The 20100-nt window shown below is 42.1% G+C and overlaps 1 protein-coding gene across 5 annotated transcripts in view; it reads left to right on the top strand.

Moving 5' to 3' along the window:
* Positions 1 to 20100, top strand: part of FAM110B (family with sequence similarity 110 member B) — a 148793-nt gene that overhangs the window by 126402 nt on the left and 2291 nt on the right. Inside the window, exon 1 of one of the 5 annotated variants that reach the window (XM_004435723.3) lies at positions 3821 to 3883. The exons of the other annotated variants lie outside the window; for them this stretch is intronic. The gene's annotated coding sequence lies outside the window, so the exon portion shown is untranslated. Of the gene's footprint in view, positions 1 to 3820; positions 3884 to 20100 lie in introns of those variants that run through there. 5 annotated transcript variants of the gene reach the window in all.

Raw genomic sequence — 20100 nt, 5'->3', positions numbered from 1 at the left:
GGAGTCAGTTCTGCCCCAAATCCTTTTTCTTTGATGGTGATTTTTTAAAATCTCTTATCAAAACAAGTTTAAAGTACTTCAGTTTGGAGTAGAAAATCATTGAAATCTGGAGCTGTTCTGTTTGAATTATATGGAATTTTTACATAAAAATATTTTTGAGAAATGGTTTCAAAGAACACTATGAATGTATTAAATTTGTTTCATTTCTAATCTCATCTTCTCATACATTTCCACTTGGTATCTTCGTAGGCATGAGTAAGTTCCTATGATAGGGCCTTGCTGTCTGCAGTACTCTTTAAATAACATATTCCAATCCATGCCATATTCTGAACCATAAAAAGAAAAAAGCACTTTTTTTCAAAACAAAGTTTCATTTTAGAATTTTGAATCAATTTAGGAAACATAGTCCCATCTTTCTGTTTTTGAGGCCAAAGGATAAGCCTTAGGCTGTTTTCTCAATATTAAGATATGAGAAATGTTAAAACTTGTTTCTCCATATAAAATGTCTTATAATCTGACAAACATATTAAATGCTATTGTAATTTAACCGTCTGTGTTATTTTTTAAATCATGATTGTTCATTTATTTTGGGTGCAGATTATGTGTTCCTCCCCCCCAGGGTTTTGTCTTTTTTTTACTTTTTATTTTGAAATTATAGATTCATAGGAAGTTACAAAGATAGCGGAGAGGTACCATGTACTGTCACCAGTATCCCTCACGACACACTTTATAATTATAGTGCGGTGTCAAAGGCAGGACATTGACATTGGTGCAATGTGTGTGTGTAATTGTGACATTTTGTCACTTGTGACGTTTCATGTAACCACCACCACAATCAAGATACTGTTTGTACTATTCCAGAGATCTCCCTTTCCATACCCCTTTATATACACACACAACGCCCCCATCCCTAACCCCTGACAACCATTTATCTGTTCGCCGTCTCTATAATTTTGTAATTTGAGAATATAGTGTAACTGGAATCATACCATATGTAACTTGTTTAAATTGACTTTTTCCACTCAGCATAATACCACTGAGATACGTCCGACTTGCTGCATGTATCAGTAGTCCCTTTTCATTGCTGAGTAGCATTCTATGGTATGGATTTGCTACGGTTTATTTAACCATTCACCTATTAAGGGACATTTTGGCTGTTTCTAGTGTTTGGCTATAACAAATAAAGTTGCTATGAACAAGTCTCTACAGGCTTTCGTGTGAATGTAGTTTTCGTTTCTCTGGAATAAACGCCCAGGAGTACAATTACTAAGTTCTGTGTAAGTCTACATTTAGTTTTTTTCAGAAACTGCCAAACTGGTTTCCAGAGTGGCTTTACCATATTACGTTCCCACTATCGACGTGTACAGTGATCCAGTTTCTCGGCATCCTCCCCAGCATGTTTTTGGTGGTGTCACTTTTTTTCTTATTTGCTCTAACAGGTGTGTAGTGATAGCTCATTGTGGTCTTAGTGCCTAGTGAGATTGAACTTCTTTTTCACCTGTTTGTTTGCCCTTTGTATGACCTCTTTGTTGAAATGCCTCTTTGTATCTTTTGTCCATTTTCTAATTGGATTGTTTGTTTTTTTAAAGTTGAGTTTTGAAAGTTACTTATATATTCTAGATATGAGTCCTTTGTCACATACACATTTTGCAAATATTTTCTCCCAGTCTGTAGCTGATCTTTTCATCCTTGTAACATAGTCCTGCACAGAGCAGAAGTTTTTTAATTTTAAGTCAAATTTATCAATTTTTTTTCTTTTATGGATCATGCTTTTGATGTCATATCCAAGAACTCTTCATTCATCAAGCCTCAGATTCCAAAGATTTTCTTCTGTGTTATCTCCTAAAAGTTCTACAGTTTTATGTTTTACAAGTAAATCTTTGATCCTTTCTGAGTTAATTTTTCCGTAAGGTGTGAGGTTGAGGTCAAGGCTCATGTTTTTGCCTATGGATGTCCAGTCGCTCCAGCACCATTTGTTGAAAAGACTGTTCTTCCTCCACTGAATTTCTTTTGCACCTTTGTCAAAATAAGTTAACTGTACACGTGTGGGTCTGTATTTAGGTTCTCTGTTCTGTTCCATTAATGTGTCTATCCCTCCGCAATACCACACAGTCTTGATTACTGTAGCTATGTAATAAGTTTTGAAATTGAGTATCATTATTCCTCCCACTTTTATTCTGCTTTTTCAAAATTGTTTTAGCTATTGTAGTTCCTTTGCCTTTCCATATAAATTTTAGAATAATCAGTGTGTGTTTGCATATAACTCACAGGAAGCTTTTCTTGGTACTCCCTCTTCCTTCCCGTCTCTTTTTTCCATTTGGTCCACTTTGCTCATACCTGCTCCTGCTTTGTTGTCTGTCTTCTCTGACATGATAGTCTACCTAGAAAATGTCAAGGAATCTACAAAACAAAAAAAACAAAAAAAAATTGTTAGAACTAAGAAAGTGATTCAACAAGGTTGCACAATACAAGATCAGCGTACAAAAGTCGATTTTATTTCTGTATACTGGTAATGGGCACTTGCAAGCTGAAATTAAAAATACAAAACTATTTACAATGGCTAAAAAAATGAAATGCTTAAGTGTAAATCTAACAAAACACATATAGGGCTTTGTATGCTGAAGACTATAAAACTCTGATGAAAGAAATCAAAGAAGATCTAAACAAATGGAGAGGCATGCCATGTTGATGAACTGGAAAGATGTCAGTTTTCCCCAAATCACTCAACAGGTTAAATGCAATGCCTCTCAAAATCCCGGAAAGATTTTTTGTAGATACGTTTTCTGTTTTGATGCATTTCTTTTTTACAAGAAATCTGGAATTTCTATGTGTTTTGGAAATAATGAATTGACCAGGGAAATGATTTTCCAGTAATACCAGGTAGTTTCAGTACTTTGATTAGAAATCACATTTTTACTGTAAAAATTTAATGCATGCCTTCTGTCTGCCAGGCCCCCTGCTAAGTGCCTTCCATTCTTTGTGTCATGTAACCTTCACAACCATCCTATGAGGAAGGGGCTGTTATTTTCCCCATTGACAGATAGGGCAATGGGAGCACATAGAGGCGGTTTACTTGCCCAAGGTCACAAAGCTAGAAGATATGGAAGCAAGATTCAGAGGTAGACCAGCTTGAGCCCAAAGTCCTCGCCCTTCTAGGGGTCTTGGTGTCTTCCTTGTTTCAGCAGAGGACTCACACCAAGTGCTGTCTCAGATAATCCTGCTTTTTGAAAATCACTGTAATCCTTATAGCACTTCATTCCCTAGTTCCCTGCAAGGTTCTGAGTATTCCCAGTATTCTGTACCACATAGCATTCCACTTCCAGCTAGAGAGCTGAACCCAAGGATTGCATTAAATTGTCCAGCTATAAGGGAACATTCAATAGATACTTTTCAGAGTAACTTTTTTAAAAAAAATTTTCATTTAAAAGGGCCTTTCCCATCTGTCAGAGAAGGATGACTATAGAAGTATTGTCTTTTGCCCTGCAAGTGGGAGAAATGGATTTTGGAATGACGCATCACTTTTCTTAGGTGTCAGGGGAAGTAGGTCACTTTATAGTGTTTATCATAATGTTTGAAAAAGCTGGCATTGAAAAATGAGAAGTTGAATATTGAGTAGTTCTTTGTCCAAAGACTAGAAATGGACTACTGAACTGTTTTCTGAGATAGACAATAGCTTTTTTTATAGTTTTTTTCCAAGTGTCTCCCTAAGATGAATTTCATTTTAATGGTCAATTGTAGCTTGATAAAAAGAGTAATTTAGTCGTCATATATACATATTGGCTTCATTTATTGAAATGTTTTTCTAGATATACCTGTAAACACAAGAAGGCTCTAACCTCCTTCAGTTGTAGAAACAACGATTGGAATGACCTAGAGTACTGTAGTAAGTAAAATAAATGAACGTTTAAAAGCTTCTGTCTATCTTTAAAGCTATTAAACAAAAGAGAAAATCCAATCTCATCCCTCTAATCAATAAAGAAAAAAGAATATCACAGAAGAGTTAGATTCCCTTTAAGTTAATGGAGGAGGAAGTGACATGAATCAAAATGTTCATTTGGAAACAAAGGCCTTGCATCCAAAGTGGTTTCTGGCAGTATCTCTTGGATGGGAGCCCGTGGCCTCCTGTCTCAGGTATAGCAGGTCCTGACTGCAGGATTTAATAACTGGATTACTAAACTGCAGCTGCTGGCAAAATATTTTCTAAAGAATTTGAGATGATATGATCTCAAAAATAAGCTGACACATTACATGCAAGTGGAACACCACTGTTAGTACAGTTTATTATAGTAGCCGTCCAGCTCTTGGTAACGTTAGAGGCTGCCTCTGACCTCCAGGTTTCAACCACCCCCTCCTTGCCTTTGTAGACCATCCCTTAGCCCAATAAATGGCTCCTACATGGTGCTTTCCTTGGTCATCCTGTAAACTCATGGGGCAGTTTCAGAGGCTCTGCACTGCTCAAAGGACACTACATATTCTATATATAGAAACATGCTCTATAAGGAGTATGAGAATTTCAGGGCCATAAAGGATGTAAGAGATCAACCGTGGTGCAGATCCGGGACTTCTAGAACAGTGGGGAAAGAAAAGAAGTCAGATTACCAAGGTCCATCTCGGTCTCTGTGGCCGTAACTACTGAGATGTCCTGCTGCCTCCTCCTCCCTCTGTCTCACGTTCATCTAGCCCACTTCGCTAACACCTTCCTCTGCTTTACTGTCTGTTTCATGGGAGACTTAATCCACTTGTCAAAAACGTTCTCGCCACTTCCTTAATGTAATCTATTCAGTTATTCTTTCAGTGCTTAATAACATTACAGTTCATCTTCAAATCGTTCTTCTGTCTTCATGTTATGTCTTCTCTGTCCTCACGTTCCTGTCTTCTTGCTTTGAACATAGTAAATTAAATCTCGGCAGTGAGAAGAGTTTCAAAGAAACACAGAACTTATTGGAAAGGAACTTGACATTCATCTGCCACTCTCTCCTGCCCATGACAGGAATCCCCTCTAAAATTTCTTGGACAGATGGTAAGCCTGCATCTGCACAAACCCTTCCTGGAATAAAAAGCTCACTATTTACAAAGGAGTTAGTTCCAGTTTGGGGCAGTTTTAATTGTTCAAAAGTTCTTCCTTAAATCACTTGGCGAATTGCCTCTACAATCCATGACGTTAATTGGATAGTGTTTTCTCCAGCTCATTAAGGAAAACAGTGGCTAACACGTATTGCTGCCTGCACTGAGTTGGTCCTAGTGTCATCCCCATGGCACAAGTCAGGAACCTGAGAATCAGAGACACTCGAGGTCACACAGGGGTAGAGAGTGGAGCCAGGATGGGAATTCATATTGTCTGACCCCAGAACCTGGAGGATGCAGCCAAACTAGCCCCTTCTCCTCATGGGCGCTGCCCTCCAGGTTCACATGTGCTCTCTGGGCCCATCTTTCCTGGTTGTTTTCCTCCCCCATTTGGTCTTCTGTAATCTGTTTCTCTCAGATGCCTTTCCCCATCTCCCCATTGGAATGGTTATGAGTTAGTATTCTCTCACTTCTGATTTCGGTGCTCCCCTGCTATTATCTTAGAATCTCACCACCTTTAATCTGAATTGTGCAGTCTGCTTTCTGGAATGTTGTGAAGGCTACGCTGTGTCTGTTTCATTCACATCAGTATCTCCAGCACCTAGCACTGTGCCTGGCACATGGTGGCACTTGACTGGTATGTGTTGAATGCCTGAGTTTCCTTCCTTAGTAATTCTATACTCTACAAATTCTTAGCTGGTTTTCCCTAGGGTTTCTGATTCCCCATTGGTAAACTTTAAATTTGCAGAAGCAATCCCTTCTTCTCTGTCTTATAGGAGATAAAATTATAATTCATCAGATGATCTGCTTTTAGCAGAAGGAAACCAAATGGAGAGTTGCTGCTACCTGTCGCTATTAGGTTCTGCGTCTGCGACGGTTTATAATCTGTACTAGAGGTAACTGCTGACTCCCTGGGGTCCAGTAACATTGCCACAGCAATATCACTGGTTTTCTTTTCATCTTTCAGTATCGGCCAAATGCTCTCTGCCCCGTGCCCACCCTCAGGCTCCAAGGGTCTGTATAGGTACTGCGCAATCCCCCTGCCATTCCTTTAGAGCTGGTATCATGTAAAAAGGTCTCCTCTGATGTCACAGGCCAGTTATGAAAAGTCTCATACAACCTCTGACACCTATAAGGCGTTATTGACCACCGGTGTTAAAGTTTCTGGTTCTTGTTTATATTCCCCTGTCCTCAGTACACTGCCCTCCACGCTCATTGTCTCCAGTTTCTTTCTTTCCATTCTCTCCTGACGTGGCACCAATCACTTTACCAAAATTCTTCTTATTGAAGTCAACAGTAATTTCCACCTTGCTAAATCCTTGCTGTCCTTTTCTTTTTAACACTTATCACCTACATATTTTATTTATCTTATTTATTGCCATATATGTGAACTCCATATATTGTTCATTTTGTTCACTGCCTAGCATATAGTACACACTCAGTAAACATTTTCCAAATGAACAAATATGCTGCTGGTGCTTCCTGCATTCTAGATCTTCTGTCTGTGTAAACTTGCTTAAACATGTCCCTTTAGGGGTCTGTTCCCTTGAGGGCAGGAGGATTATAGAAGGTTGTCCTCGTCATATTGAAGGATTGAAGGATTCCTGTCCTTCTGTAGGCAAGCCCAGAGGTAGGCTCAAGCTTCGTCAAGACGGAGTCTGATTTTTATCTGATCAGGTGATGACCAGACATTGTTATTTTCTGTTATTCAGAAGATATTCTAATTTCCTTAGCAAGATATTAGAATAATTATTTTTCACTAAGGAGGGTGTAGTGAAATGTTGAGAGCCCCTTAGAGAATCTTACCAAACAAAGAGCTTTTATTGTCTCTGCCGCAAATTGGATTTGTTGGGCCTATTTTTTATATTTTATGAAGGCCTTCTCCTCACAGAGTTTTCAGAACATCTTCCTGCCTCTTAGTCCCCTCACTGTTTCATCCTCCGGCACAGCGAGTATGCTCACCACAGCGTCTCCCTACGGTGGGGACACAGATTTTGCTATCACAGCAGGAAGGAGGCTTTGTTATGGAAGCAGCCTGGGGCCTGGCATGGGTTGGGGGGGCGAGGAGGGCAGCAGCTCGTGTTCTTTCCTCCCTTCCTTCCTGGCTGACATCCACACCTGGCCCTTCTTCACTTCTTGTAGTCAAGGATGTTTCCATGACTGTTCAGAGCAGTTGGAGGGCACAGGTTTAAACACAGACAGCCTGAGGTTGACAACAAGCTCCTCAACTTAGACCTCCTGAGCCTCAGTTTCCCTGTCTGCTGAGTGGGACAAATCATACCTTCCCTTGGGCAAGGCTGATAAATACAAGGCCTCCACCTCATCTGGCATGAAGTCTGCCCGAGGAAAGGTGCTCCTCAAATGGTTGCTACTGTATTTCTCTTCTTAGACTCAAGTAATGAAGCCCAGAATCAAAAGCTTGAGAGAGCATAAAGCACTAAACATCAACAACCACCTTTTGCCACAAGCAAAATAATTCTTTCTTGTTAAAAAATAATAGAAAACTCCATTTCTCGCTAAACAAATAAAAATGCTAGAGACTGAGGGAAAAAAACACTGTTTCTAAAATCCAACTCCTTTTCACTTTGGATGGGTCATTTTTCTTTAGTAAACAGGAAGGAGAAGCTTAAAATCAGTCAAGATAGAGGCAGATAGTATCATGTTAAAGTGAAAGCAGGAAGGAATAAGGAGGAGGGACACTGTATTTGAGTGGATATTGAAGGTGGAGTGTTCAGATCTAATGAGACATTGGTTTTGTCTGTCTAGCAATGTCTTTGGATTTTTAAGTATTTATCAGATTACTTTTAATGTAGATTTTAGATGGTCATAATCCTCAGAGAGCCTCTTAAGTGAGCTGGCTCTGTTTGTTTTTGTGTTTGTTTTGGCAGCAGGGGTCGGGAGGTGGGGAAGTGTGCAAAGCCTCTTGGATAGTTTTAGCTTTTTAGTCTCTCACACTGAGGCAAAGACACATCCTAAACTGGACACGTGTCTGACAAGGGTCCCTACGAGAGATTCTGAGCCCCGCTGTCCACCAGCACAGGGGCTGTGCTAGGGCAGACGAGAGCCAGGCAGCCTGCCCTCAGTGGCCCTGGTGGGGGAGGACGCACCAGCCCCACTCAGTAATAAGGACAGTACGAGAAAGGACAGGGGGGAAGGATCAGATGCAGAATGAGAGGTCAGAAGAAGCTTCCCAGGGGGCTTGGGGACACTTCTTCAGCTTGGAACATTCTGGTCAAGGCCTGGCAGAGGAGGGCACAGGGACTCCAGGGCAGGGAGCCAAATGTGGAGGCAGGCATCAGAGAGCGTGGCCTGGAGGAGGGCTCCTGGTGACAGGTGAGGGTGGGCAGGCAGGAGAGGGCCTGTGACCGCAGACCCAGGTGTCTCACTCTGTCGCCAGCATCTCCCCCTCCCTCCTAAGGCCATACCTGCCTCCAGACCCGCTAGACCACACCGCCTAGCAAAGCCGACAGTCTGGCCTTTTGCCGGCTGCTTTAGTTCCAGCGAGCTCAGAGGCAGAGCTGGAACAGGCTCAGGCAAGGTGGAGTGAACATGCTAGTCATTGCTGAGTTCCTTGTCACTTGGGCCCAAAAAGAATATTTCAACTGCAAATTGTGGTGAAGCCTTGCCTTGTACGATTCTAGGCTTGAAAATGACTTATGTAAGATGTGCTGAGTGCTAAAGATTAAAATATGTGCTGCAGAAATAGGTGTTTATCGACTTACACGTCTTAGTTTGAAAATTATTTGTCCCACAATTCAGTCTGAATCCTTCAGAATGAAAAAATACTGTTTGTCTTTTCTGAGTACACTTGAGGCAAAGAACTAGTTGTTCTAACAACTGCTGTACTAAGAGCTGTTCAGGAGACGGAAAATAATAATCTAGGTGTTCCTCGGCAAATGAGATCGACAGTATGTGTTATTTTTCTGAGTGAACCTGCTTGTTCTGCTTTAAAATTCTACCTTGTATTGATTTCCTTTGCAGCATATTTGTGTTCTAAGCACAATTCAGGGCTAAAGTGTTCATTGAGTTATGAATAAACAGTGTCTGTGCTTTCGTGTGCTATTGCACCATGCTCTCCGATCATGAGGAGGCACTTTGTGTGTTGTTTCAAATTTATAAACAGTGTATTTCAAGTTTCACTTCCCAAGTTGTTCATCTGACGTCTTCGTTGAGCCTTTACAGTATAAAATGACATGCTAGATATTCTTCTGAGTAGTTAGCATTTGAGTTCAACTCAGTGAATGTTTTAGTGAGTGCCTAGTATGTGCATGGTTTTGGGGGCCTTAGTAGAAATAATGATAAAGAGCATGTGATTTCTGCTCTCCCAATGCTCTGTGTAGTAAGATGGAATGAAACCACAGTCTTATGTTGCTTATTGTTCTTTTTAATATATCTTTCGTTATTTTCAGCAAAGTTCAGCTAACTTGGATAGGTCTGCAGTCAGTGATGTCAAGGAAAAAAGTTAAATTAATGGAACCCAATTTATAAACATTTTACCTCCTCTGCTTATGCAGTTAAGCTATTAGCAAGCAGCATGGTTATTTGATTTAACAAAAAGTCCTCCTCTGACTTCTGGGGGAAGCTGGTACTCAGCAATGAATGGCCAAAAGAGTAGATTTTAGGAACTAAAATATAATTAGTGTGGGTTCTTGAGCCATATTGTTTAAATATGAAGCATTTTAAAATACATCATACACAAATTTTTAAGAGCGGGAGTGACAGTGTGACATGGTGAGGTAGGCCAGGCATACCTGTGCAGACCTAGGTGTGGAGCCTGCAGCCACTTAGTAGCTGAGTATCTTAGACAACTTTCTTAGTGTGTTTGGATATCAGTTTCCTCATCTGTAAAGCAGGGATAGTAACTCTTGCTTTAGAGATATTGGTGAGATTGAATTTAAAAACCTATGAAATGCATTAGTTCAGTTCTGAGACATTGTATGTGCTTAATAAGAAATGGTCATTATTAATGGGTAGTTTTTAAACATAATTTATACAGCAATTTACCTAATATATGTACAGTGAACTTGCTCCACTGCCCCAAAAATGCTGCTTTACTTTTTCTCCCTTCAAGTTTAAATGTTTCACAATTTCATCTTACCACTTTTTTTTTTTTTTTTTTTTTGGCTGAGGAAGATTTGCCCTGAGCTAACATCTGCTGCCACTCTTCCTCGTTTTTTTGTATGTGAAAAAATACACTGCCTGGCCACTGACAGACGAGTCGTGCAGGTCTGCACCTGGGAACCAAACCCAGGCTGGCAAAGGGGAGCATGCCAAACTTAACCACCTGGCCACTGGGGCTGGCCCCTATCTTACCACATTTTAATATTTATTTCAGAGTAAATATTATCCTTTGCCCCAAGGCTGTTCACTAGAAATTGTAAAAGCATTTTCAGAAATAAATGTTCTATCTGTATTGCCATCCTAATCTTCCTTACGGTATGTATGTGCTACATTTGCCGTAGAGTACAAGTTTACACAGCTAAGGAAAAAACAGTCATATGCTCAGTGCAGAAGCTTAAAATCAATGTTGGTGGGAGAACTGGATGCGGGCCTCTCGGATCCGCACAGCCCTGGAGTCTGGTTGGGGCTCTCCAGGTGCCACTCACAAGTACTTACCCTCTTGCTTGTACAAAGGGGATCAGACCACTCCTTAAGGGGGTGACTGTGAGGATGGATGAGACAGTGAGTGAAGCTCCCAGCACCGAGTCTCCACTAACTCCACAGATTGCTACTGGAGTTCCTAATCGTTGAGTTCGTTGAGTTGTTCCTGCAGCTGCTGAAGGGGCTCCTGGTCCATCTAACTGTGGGAACCAGCTAACTCTTAGACTCATGGTGACTAGCAAGTCTCTAAAACTGCGATTTCAGTGTACTAGTCTGTGAAAAAGGACATGGTCCCTTGAGCTCCACTTTTATTTGGAGTTGGTCCCTGGCCTCCTGTTCTCACCGCAAACGTCAAGCCACATAAAGCTCCCTCCAGGAGAAGACAAAAGTAGCAGAGAGTGGGGTCGTTTTATGTTTGTTTGCATAAGGCAAGCAGTCCTATTGGATTTTCATTAAGAATTCTTAGTAGCCCTGCTTTTTAATTACTTGTAGTTATTTTCATCAAGCAAGTCATTATATTTCCAAATGATTTTTGGCGCTGACTACGCACAGCATTGATTTCTGTAATCTCAAGTAGAAGACAAGACTCCCCCACATTGATTCAAGTTGGGGACCGTCTTACAGCAACATTTTACCTTTGGCCAAGGAAACATGTTGAACCAGAAATGTGATTTTTTTTCTGAGTGTCTGTTTTGTTTTAACTGGCTTAAATAAGAGAAAGACACTTGAAGAGAAACCCATAACATTTTTTATAATGGATGTAGTTACAAATGAAAATGAAGCGTGTGAACAGGTTTCCTAAATGACTTTGGAGAATGACGTTAAAGTAGAGAATCCTTCATGGATTGAGATTTGACCTGCTATATTTCTCCTACCAACTTTAGGTTTGATTTCCTTTTTAATAATGGCTTTATTATTTACTTGAGCCTGTTTCACTCGCATAACTGTTTGCCTTGAAATTTGAAACCACATTATTTTCTTTGTAACTCAAATAAAAATGGGGTCATGTGAGTGACCTTTTAGACAGAAACTGCACTGTCAAGCCACTTTGACAGAAATAGCGCACACACACTATCACTTGCGCGTAATGGAATCATTTTAAGACGAAAGATCGTTCAGTTACCGTAAAGCTTGAAATCTAACCATGGTGATTATCAGTGCCAAGTTGTGGACACTGGGGACGAAATTTAATAACAGCTCACATTTACTGAACAAACTTGGTGCCGAGCTCCACGCTGAGCACTTTGAATACGTTACCTCACAGAATTCTCACATCAGCCCCATAAAATGTAGGAGTCATTATTACCAATGGTCCGTAAATGAGGAGACTGAACTACACCAAGCTTGAGTGACTTGCCCAGGGTTGCAAAGCCACGGAAGGCCAGGCTATAGAGTAAGCGCAGTTGACCTTGACCCCTGGACCTGGCTCTGAACTGAGGAGGGGCACGGCGTCCACAGGCCCACAAACCTGAAGGATACCGCGTGGAGCCATTTTATCTTCTGGCCTGGATTCATTAGGGCATAAACAGGAAGTGAGAGAACTCTCTTTTCTGTGTCCTAAGAATTCACTCTGCTGAATTCTCCTTTCCACCGCTGGGATGAAATCTCAGACGGGACCCAGAGCCTCTTCAGTTCATCTTAAATAATAGAAAGTCCTCAGATCAGTTTCAGGCATGAAAGAGCCCAGTCCAATGTCATGACCAACACTCCAACCTCTCATCTGGTTTAAATTAGCTTCTCCGTCTTCCAGCTCAGGGCTTTGTTGGCTTGGAAATCTCTGTGGAGGAGGGGACTCAATGAATGTTGTGGGTTTTTTCCTTTTTCCCCTGCTCCAGCTCCATTCCCACTCATTATTAGGCGTCACTTCTGACCTCTCCCGGGCAGGCCCCATGTGGGTGTATAAATGTGATGGGCTGGCAAAGTGTTAAGGGGAAAGCGACAAATTTCGTCTCCTGGCCTCTGACCCCTGTAATCTGGTGTCCCCTGGGCATGGGGGATTTCAGAGCTGCTTCTCTTTGGCAGCTTTGGGGTTCCTGGGGGGCAGCCACACCTCTCCCACAGCTAGGGGGTACTCACAGCCTTCCCCTCAGTGCAAGGCTGTTGGTTTCCTTTGGGGGAGAATCTTCGGGGGCAGTTGCTTTTGAGATAACCCCAGACCACCTTTCCCCAAGTACAGGGGGGGCCCAGAAAACCCTCACCCTTGTGCTCATGGAAGCACAGCTTCATCTTGCCTGTGTCCTATAGTTGGAGAGTCCAGCGCAGACTCTGCCCTTAGACCTCTCAGACTCAAGCTAGAAGCCAGTCTCCACGCTCCTCAGCTCCAGGAGACCTGGTTGGACCCTCTGGGTGGGCCCTGAGTCCAACCTCAGTCTGTCTGAGATGAGGGTAGGCACACATGGCCACTGTCCCAAACCATAGCACTGAGGGAGGAGCTTGAGACAGCCCTGATACTGCTCTCCTGAGGCAAAGTTGTCTCCTGTTCCCATTGCTGTCATCTTTTGCCCACCTGACATCATGCAGAATCTCTGTGGTACCAAATTGTACCCCCTCTACTCTTCCCTCCAGCCTTGCTCAGTTCACAGTACCACCTGAAGAATATTGCCATAGCACAGTACATATTTGATTGTCAGATTTATTTTCACACATTTATCAAAACACTTGTGCAAGTTTGTGCTGCTCCACCAGCGTGCCTCAGCACACCATACGAGAGCCATCAGGGCAGACATTATCCCTCGGTCCATGTCCCTAAAGTTGTTAGAAGGTAAGAGTTGGCCCCCTCAGTGGGAGCAGCTCTACACTCATTCCGACATTTGTTTCCCAACCTCTAGTTGGATAGAATGGATGTGTCAAAAGAAACAAGGCTTAACAGGGGTTGCTGAAAAAGTGGAGAAATAGTTTACCCAAAATGTGAAAAATTAAAACAAAGTAATGGAAACCTAGGACAGGGATTTTTTTTATTAAATAACATTTGAAGACCTACTCAAGCCAACTGAACAAATAAGCTAAAAAGTGACTAGGATACTGGAATCAAAAGTTTCAATGTTATTAGCAAAAGTCCATGGTTTCCAAGACTATACAAAGTGATGGTGGTGTTGGCATGATTATTTCACATACAGCTTGGAGCTGATTTCTGATGGCCACACTGAGGTCAGGAAAGAGAAGATTCAGCGTCAGAATTACGGATGGTAAGGGTTTCCACCAGGCGATAAGAAAGGGGGCACATCATTCAGTACCCGAAAAAGCAGAGTCCTGAAAGAGTGGGGGTTTGCACTTGATGCTTCCAGGTGGCTGGCCCTCTGATTTCTTAGTTTCTGTTCAGTTTATAGTGTGCAAGTTCAATCTTTTTTTGATACATACTTTTGTTACTCCCTCATTCACATTTCAATTTTGTTGTTCTTCTTTACCTTTGCATGCTTTACGAGTTATTCTCTCAGTATAAAAGGAGTTAATAAAAGTAACTATGCGTTAGGAAGGGAAGGAAAGGGAAGATGTTGAAAACATGGCACCTTAATTAAAATGCATAAAGTAATGTCTTCCAAATGCAAGGGCATTGCTTCCTTCAGCCCACAGAACTAAGCATTACTTATGCTTACATTTTGCTTCTGAATGTAATTTTTGGTGATAACCACAATATTGTTCACTATTTGTGATACATATTAAGGAGATGAGAAGTTTCACAAAACCCTGTTGATTAAAGGTCTCCTGCTGAGGGAAAGGCAGATGTGTGAATGCTCAGAGCTGGTTTGGAGGGGCTGCCCTTGTTCTGTGGGGCTCAATCCTGAGTGTGCAAAGAAGGAATGGGTCAAGGATTAGACCAGAGTGTGTACTTCCCCACAGACCACTTCTCAGTAGTCAAACTAGAAGCTCAGAATTGTCCTCAACACACCCCCTCACCCTCCATCCAGTCCCTCTCCACGTTCAGCCAAGTGCACCTCTCGAACATCTCTGGAAATTGTCCATACTTGTCTCCATCCCCAAAGGTACCCTCCTCATGAGGGTGACATGAATGAAAGGTGTCTTTGGGCCCTTACTTAACCTTCTCAAATCCCCAAAAGAGGTAAGAGCTACTATTATTTCCATTTTAGAAACAGGAGACCTGAGGCACAGGAAGGTGAAGTAACCTGCCCAAGGCTACTCATCCATTATGAGGCAGAGCCAGGATTCAAACCCAAAGGCAGTGCTATGATGGGCAGCCCCCCAGAGCCCGCCTGCTGTCTCCCCTCCCCTTGGCAGCTCTGACTGGCCTCTGCAACCATGCTTGCTCACCTCTCATCCTGTCCCCTCACTGTGGCCAGGGGCATTTCTTAAAAATACAAATCTCATCCAATCACTAATGATTCATTACCCTTTATTGCTCTCTCATTACTCTTAAATTACTCCCATTACTCATAAAATCCAAAGTTCCTCTATCCCTTCTCCTCAGTAGGTCTCTTAACCTCTGTCCCCCTAGCACTCTGCACCGGCCATCAGATGTCCTTTAAGTTTCTTGAATGTGCCATGATCTTGACAGAGCGCTGCTCTGATGATGGATGCCCGTCTCCTGTGCTTCACTTGGGTTCCTCCTCTCCTCACCTTTCCTTCAGCTGACTACTGAGGAGGGGTTTGTGGGGGAGTCCTCTGTGACAGTCCTGCCACGTTTATCATCAGCATTATTCATCTAATATTCATCATATGTATTTTGAATCTTTTTTCTAAATTGTCATGACTTTCCTATTTCTCTACATCTTACACGTAATTGCTCAGTCAATAGGTACTAATTGGTTGATTGAACACAACTCATAATTCAGTAAGCACTCTTATATTTTAAGTGCATTTCTTACATTTGTAAAGAATTCAAAAGTTAACATTGTCATGTGAAACTGTGCATTTTTACCTCAGTGACAAGAATGTTTCTCTGTCCATAAATGGGAAAAACCAAGAATATAGTTATGAGAGTGACCCCAGTCAGGTTGGAATCTTATGTCTAAAGTCAGTAAGCAAAATACTATCACAAAGCATCAAAACGGGATGAGACCATTTTACTCATATTGTAAATGTTTCGTAATCTGACATGTTAGGAAACTAGAAGAATCAGTCCTTCTAGAACTCTTGCTAACCTCAAAGGTAAATTGCTTCCTTTGCTATTTGCCTCCAAGAATGTTTGAGCTGAAGACATTTTCAAGCTTAACAGATTCAACACATTGATTTTTATAGATAAAATCAAGACATTGAAATGTTAGATGACTTGAGTTGAATTAGGCTCCCTCTTTAAAACAGTATTACCGCCTTTTTCCGCTATAACGCACATGAGCAGGGACCAGTTTCCATATACTCAGGAAAGTTCTATGGAGAATCTGGGGTGATGTTGAAGCCCAGGCTCCTTGTCCAACTCCAGTACTTTCTTCCTACTTAACATTTGAAGACTAATTAGGCATTAGCTGTCTTTCTCTTTTTACTTACCAGAAGCACTTGGCTCACAGTGTTTTATAATAATGAATTGTAAGATCAGGAGAGTTTTTGCAGTGATCTGGATTTGCTACGTCAATAGTGAACCACATCCCCCACGGAGGTCCCCAGCTGGAGGCCCCTTCACACAAGCCACAGTCGTCCATGATCTGCCTGACCTCAGAGGCACCGAGACACAGATTGCCTGGATTACAGGAACTTTGGCTTTAAGCATTTTTCATATGAACTGTATGTATTGAGGCTCATTTTCTATCCGTAACTGCCTCCAAGGGTGCAAATGTTCTTAGACCCAGTGTGCTGGGTCTCCCCAAGCGTTACAGGTCACCTGAGGGTCCTGGTCTTCACATAACTGCCCCTGTGAGCAGCGGGCAGATTTGAAGTTAGAAGGATTGAGGCCACTTTGGTTTTAAAAGCTTTGAATTCTCTGGGATTGCTATTTCCCTGCCTAAAAAGCCCCAGACTTTTACTCATTTAAGAGACAAGAAAGCTCGGGTGTTTGCCCTGTGCCAGAGCCGTCTAGGTTCTAATCTGATGCTCAGTGGCAGAGGAGAAGGCTCCATTCCCTTTCCGGTTGCCACTCCGTCCTGGACCAGCTTCCTAAGCATCACCGGGGATCTGTGAGAAATGCACAATCTGGGGCCCACCCCAAATCTACTGGAATCAAACTGCATTTCAGAGACTTCCCCAGGGATGTGCAGGCACATTAAACGGCTAGAGTGAGTGGGAGTCACCATTTCTTCATCCTTTGCCCTCTGTCCCTCGGCTGCCTCTGTGCCACATCAGCCCTGCCCACAGACCAGGACGCCCACACGGATGATGTGATCCCGCCAGCCCCGGTTCTCATGGGGAAGGAGCTGGCGGGGCTCTGCCCCACTATCACCCCCAGGCTGGGTTGCTGTTGAGTTCACATCTGCCCTGATTCAGGGGCCATGTTGTAACTTGGCTCTGCCAAGTTTTTTCCTCTAGTCCTGTTTATCTTTTCATGAAATCTTCAAATGGATATTAAAAGGGTAGAATGTAGCCAAAATGGTTTATGAATGGAAGTTTCTCTGTCCCTCAGGCTTGTGTTCTCTCTCCTTAGCCATAAGTTAAGGATCAAGCAGGGCTGTATAATTACTTTTGTTTATGAAACCCTACATGGCTGAGATCTAATTTTCCTTCCCCGAAACAAGATGAAGAAGAAATAGAAGCCCCTCCTGGCCTGCTCTAGTCACGGCCGCACCTGAGGGCCTGTCAGGGTGTCGGGGGCCTGCAGCAGGGCTGCCATCAGCAGAGGGTCACGTGCCACCACGCTCCCTGAACACAGTTCATGGTTATCACATTTATGACATCAAGATGTCGCTCCAGGTTTCCGGGTGTGTCGTTTACCCTTGGACTGGTCTTCTGGAATGTGCCTGGTCGACATCCTGACGAAGTCTGCACTACACAACTCTGGGCCTCTGTAGCTCTGTCCCAGTACAACGCTGTGTACATATCAAAAAGTAAAAGAACAGAAGCTAAGGATCACATGAGTATTAGGAGAAGGAGCAGCCTAAGCCACCTTCGTTATTTTTGAAGTGGCTTCAGTTTGTTGGCTGAAACAGACAGAAAACTTAGACTATGCCTTATCCTGTAGCACCCAAACCGGTTTCTATGCCTTTTTCTGTTGCTTTCGATTCTTCCAATAAGATGCTTTTTTTTTCCTTCTCAAAGAATTCAAATTAAAACTTGTGAACTCTGACCATGGTCATTTCTAAACATCATCAGTGCGTTGGAAACTATTGGGGAAATTGGGAATGACAAAAAAGCGGGGAAGGGGTAGAACAAAGGGAAATGAAGTGTAAAATAGTTACCGATCATTACTATTTTTCTAACAGAATCTTTTCACACTGGTTTTATGTCTAGTCGTTGCTTACTAGGGTTGGGTGGTGTGGAGTGCCTGGAGGAGCCATCTGGAGGGTGTCTGCCTCTATGTACCCATTTTCACGCTGTCTTTTCGATGAAGAAAGAAAGTGTGAAAGGAAGACAATGAGCTTTCAGAGGAATGCTTCCTAGAAAATAGACTGGTATTCCTCAGGCTTGTGAGTTGACAGTAATGATTTTTATTTAGTGTTCCAAACAGTACCAGAGCCCGCCCTAACAGACAGGTGGGCCTGCTGGAAAGTCAGGGCAGTAGCAGGGATGTTTTGGGCTTCTGGTCTTGATATGATGGAATTAGAAGACAGTTGTGCAAGCCGGCATGAGCTTTAATGCCAGTGGACATTATATGATAACTACAACTCATCACTCAAAGAGTATTTTCCTAAGAACAGTAAATGCAGGAACCATAGAAAAGTTCGATCACAGGCCAATATTCCCAGGTGCCATTTTGAAATTGGAAATAATGCACTCATTCTTAGCTCCTCAGAACCACATGATTTTTGAGGGAGAAGGGATAGTGGGAATCTCATCAAAGTACCTCATGTCATAGATGACAAGACAAGGCCCCAGGAGAAGGGGTGGTACAAGCCCTGTCTCCTGTCACCCCCTGGGCCATCTTCCTGCTTGCTGGAGGTTTGCTTTGGTCCTTATGCACAAAGCTGTGAGTGCAGATCTCAGTCCTGTCCTTCACTCTGTCCCCTCCGTGGATGCATTTGGAAGCTGCGGAGGTAGTCAATGGAGACTTGACCCACACTTGGGAGAAACATGGCCTGTCCTGGAGGCAGCCCTCTCTCACCCACTAGGTGTGATCCGGCAAGGTTGCCTGCCAGCCCAAGGTCTGCAGCCTGCTCTGGCTCTGAGCCCCCTAGATGGAGGGGATGAGATTGTGTGTTGACCCCAGGAGGGTCCATTCGTCTTCCCGTGAAGTGGACCCAGGATGGATGAGCAGATGCAAAAGCTCCGTAGAGGAATCCTCATCCCCCTTCTCTCAGTTCGTTCCAAATATGTTCAAAGAAACAATCTCACTTAATCTTCAGGAGAAGAGGTGGTTTATTAAACTAAATTAAAATATCATAATAAATTGAAATATCATAATAAAACCACACAATTAAAGGAAATCATATGTAGGAATTGCCTTGGGGCTTCTTAAATATTGCATACGAAAATATTTTTATTAGAACAAATCCTTTTGCAGATTACCAAAATTATCTCTAACAAAACATGGAATGAGTTGTATTTAGAGATCAAGAGTTTGAGAGATGATGAGAAAAATCAGTCCCCCCACCAAGCTTGTTATTAATAGATACTTCATTTTCTTACCGTGAGAGCACATGATTTTATGGTAATACCGCTTTCTTTATTTTGTAAATTAGTTATTTGACATGTTAGTTGACTACATTACTCTTAATATTCCTAATTATAACCACAGATGCTGAAAAGGTCTTTAACCAGTTACTTTGCAATGCTGATGTGTTAATAAATGTTCTCTGCCAGCAATAACAGGCAAAGAGAGGAGTTGTTCCCAGGGCTGCAGAGATAAATGCTACATTATGCTGTGTATTAAGTAGACAGACTCCTTATAGGTTTATATTAGGAGTATTGATAAGTGTTTCATTATAGTGGTTTTGGTTGGGGGGTGCTAGTTGAGTTATTCAGAAAGCCATGTATAAGTCCCATGAATGCTTAACTATTACACAAGTTTTCTACAAAGTATCATATTTAGGTATGATTAATATTTTAAGATTTTGTTCTCAGTAGGCTAGGGGAGTTGGGCAAATACAGACTACACACAAATTTTTAATTTCTTCTCAAGTGTAAAAAATTATGGAGCATTTATAATCAAATTATCTACTCATTTGGTTAATATAAAAGTATTTGTAGTGTTTTTTTAATTAAAAAATAAGCTTGAGTTTAATGGCATGAACTTCAGACACAGTCTGGGTTTTCAGGAGAAAGTGTTTTCAGATATCTTGGTTGGCAAAAATAAGATAACTGAAACGTTGACTTTTGAAAAATTTTTTCATCTTTACTACCAGTCCCATTTCTTGCTCATCTTTTCCATTTTCGAAGAGTTTAAAAAGTGCTTGTTTC

The sequence above is a fragment of the Ceratotherium simum genome, chromosome 31, assembly GCF_057802395.1.
Source record: "Ceratotherium simum simum isolate JZ-2026a chromosome 31, ASM5780239v1, whole genome shotgun sequence".
Lineage (NCBI taxonomy): Eukaryota > Metazoa > Chordata > Mammalia > Perissodactyla > Rhinocerotidae > Ceratotherium > Ceratotherium simum.
This window is presented reverse-complemented; position numbering and strand designations above follow the sequence as displayed.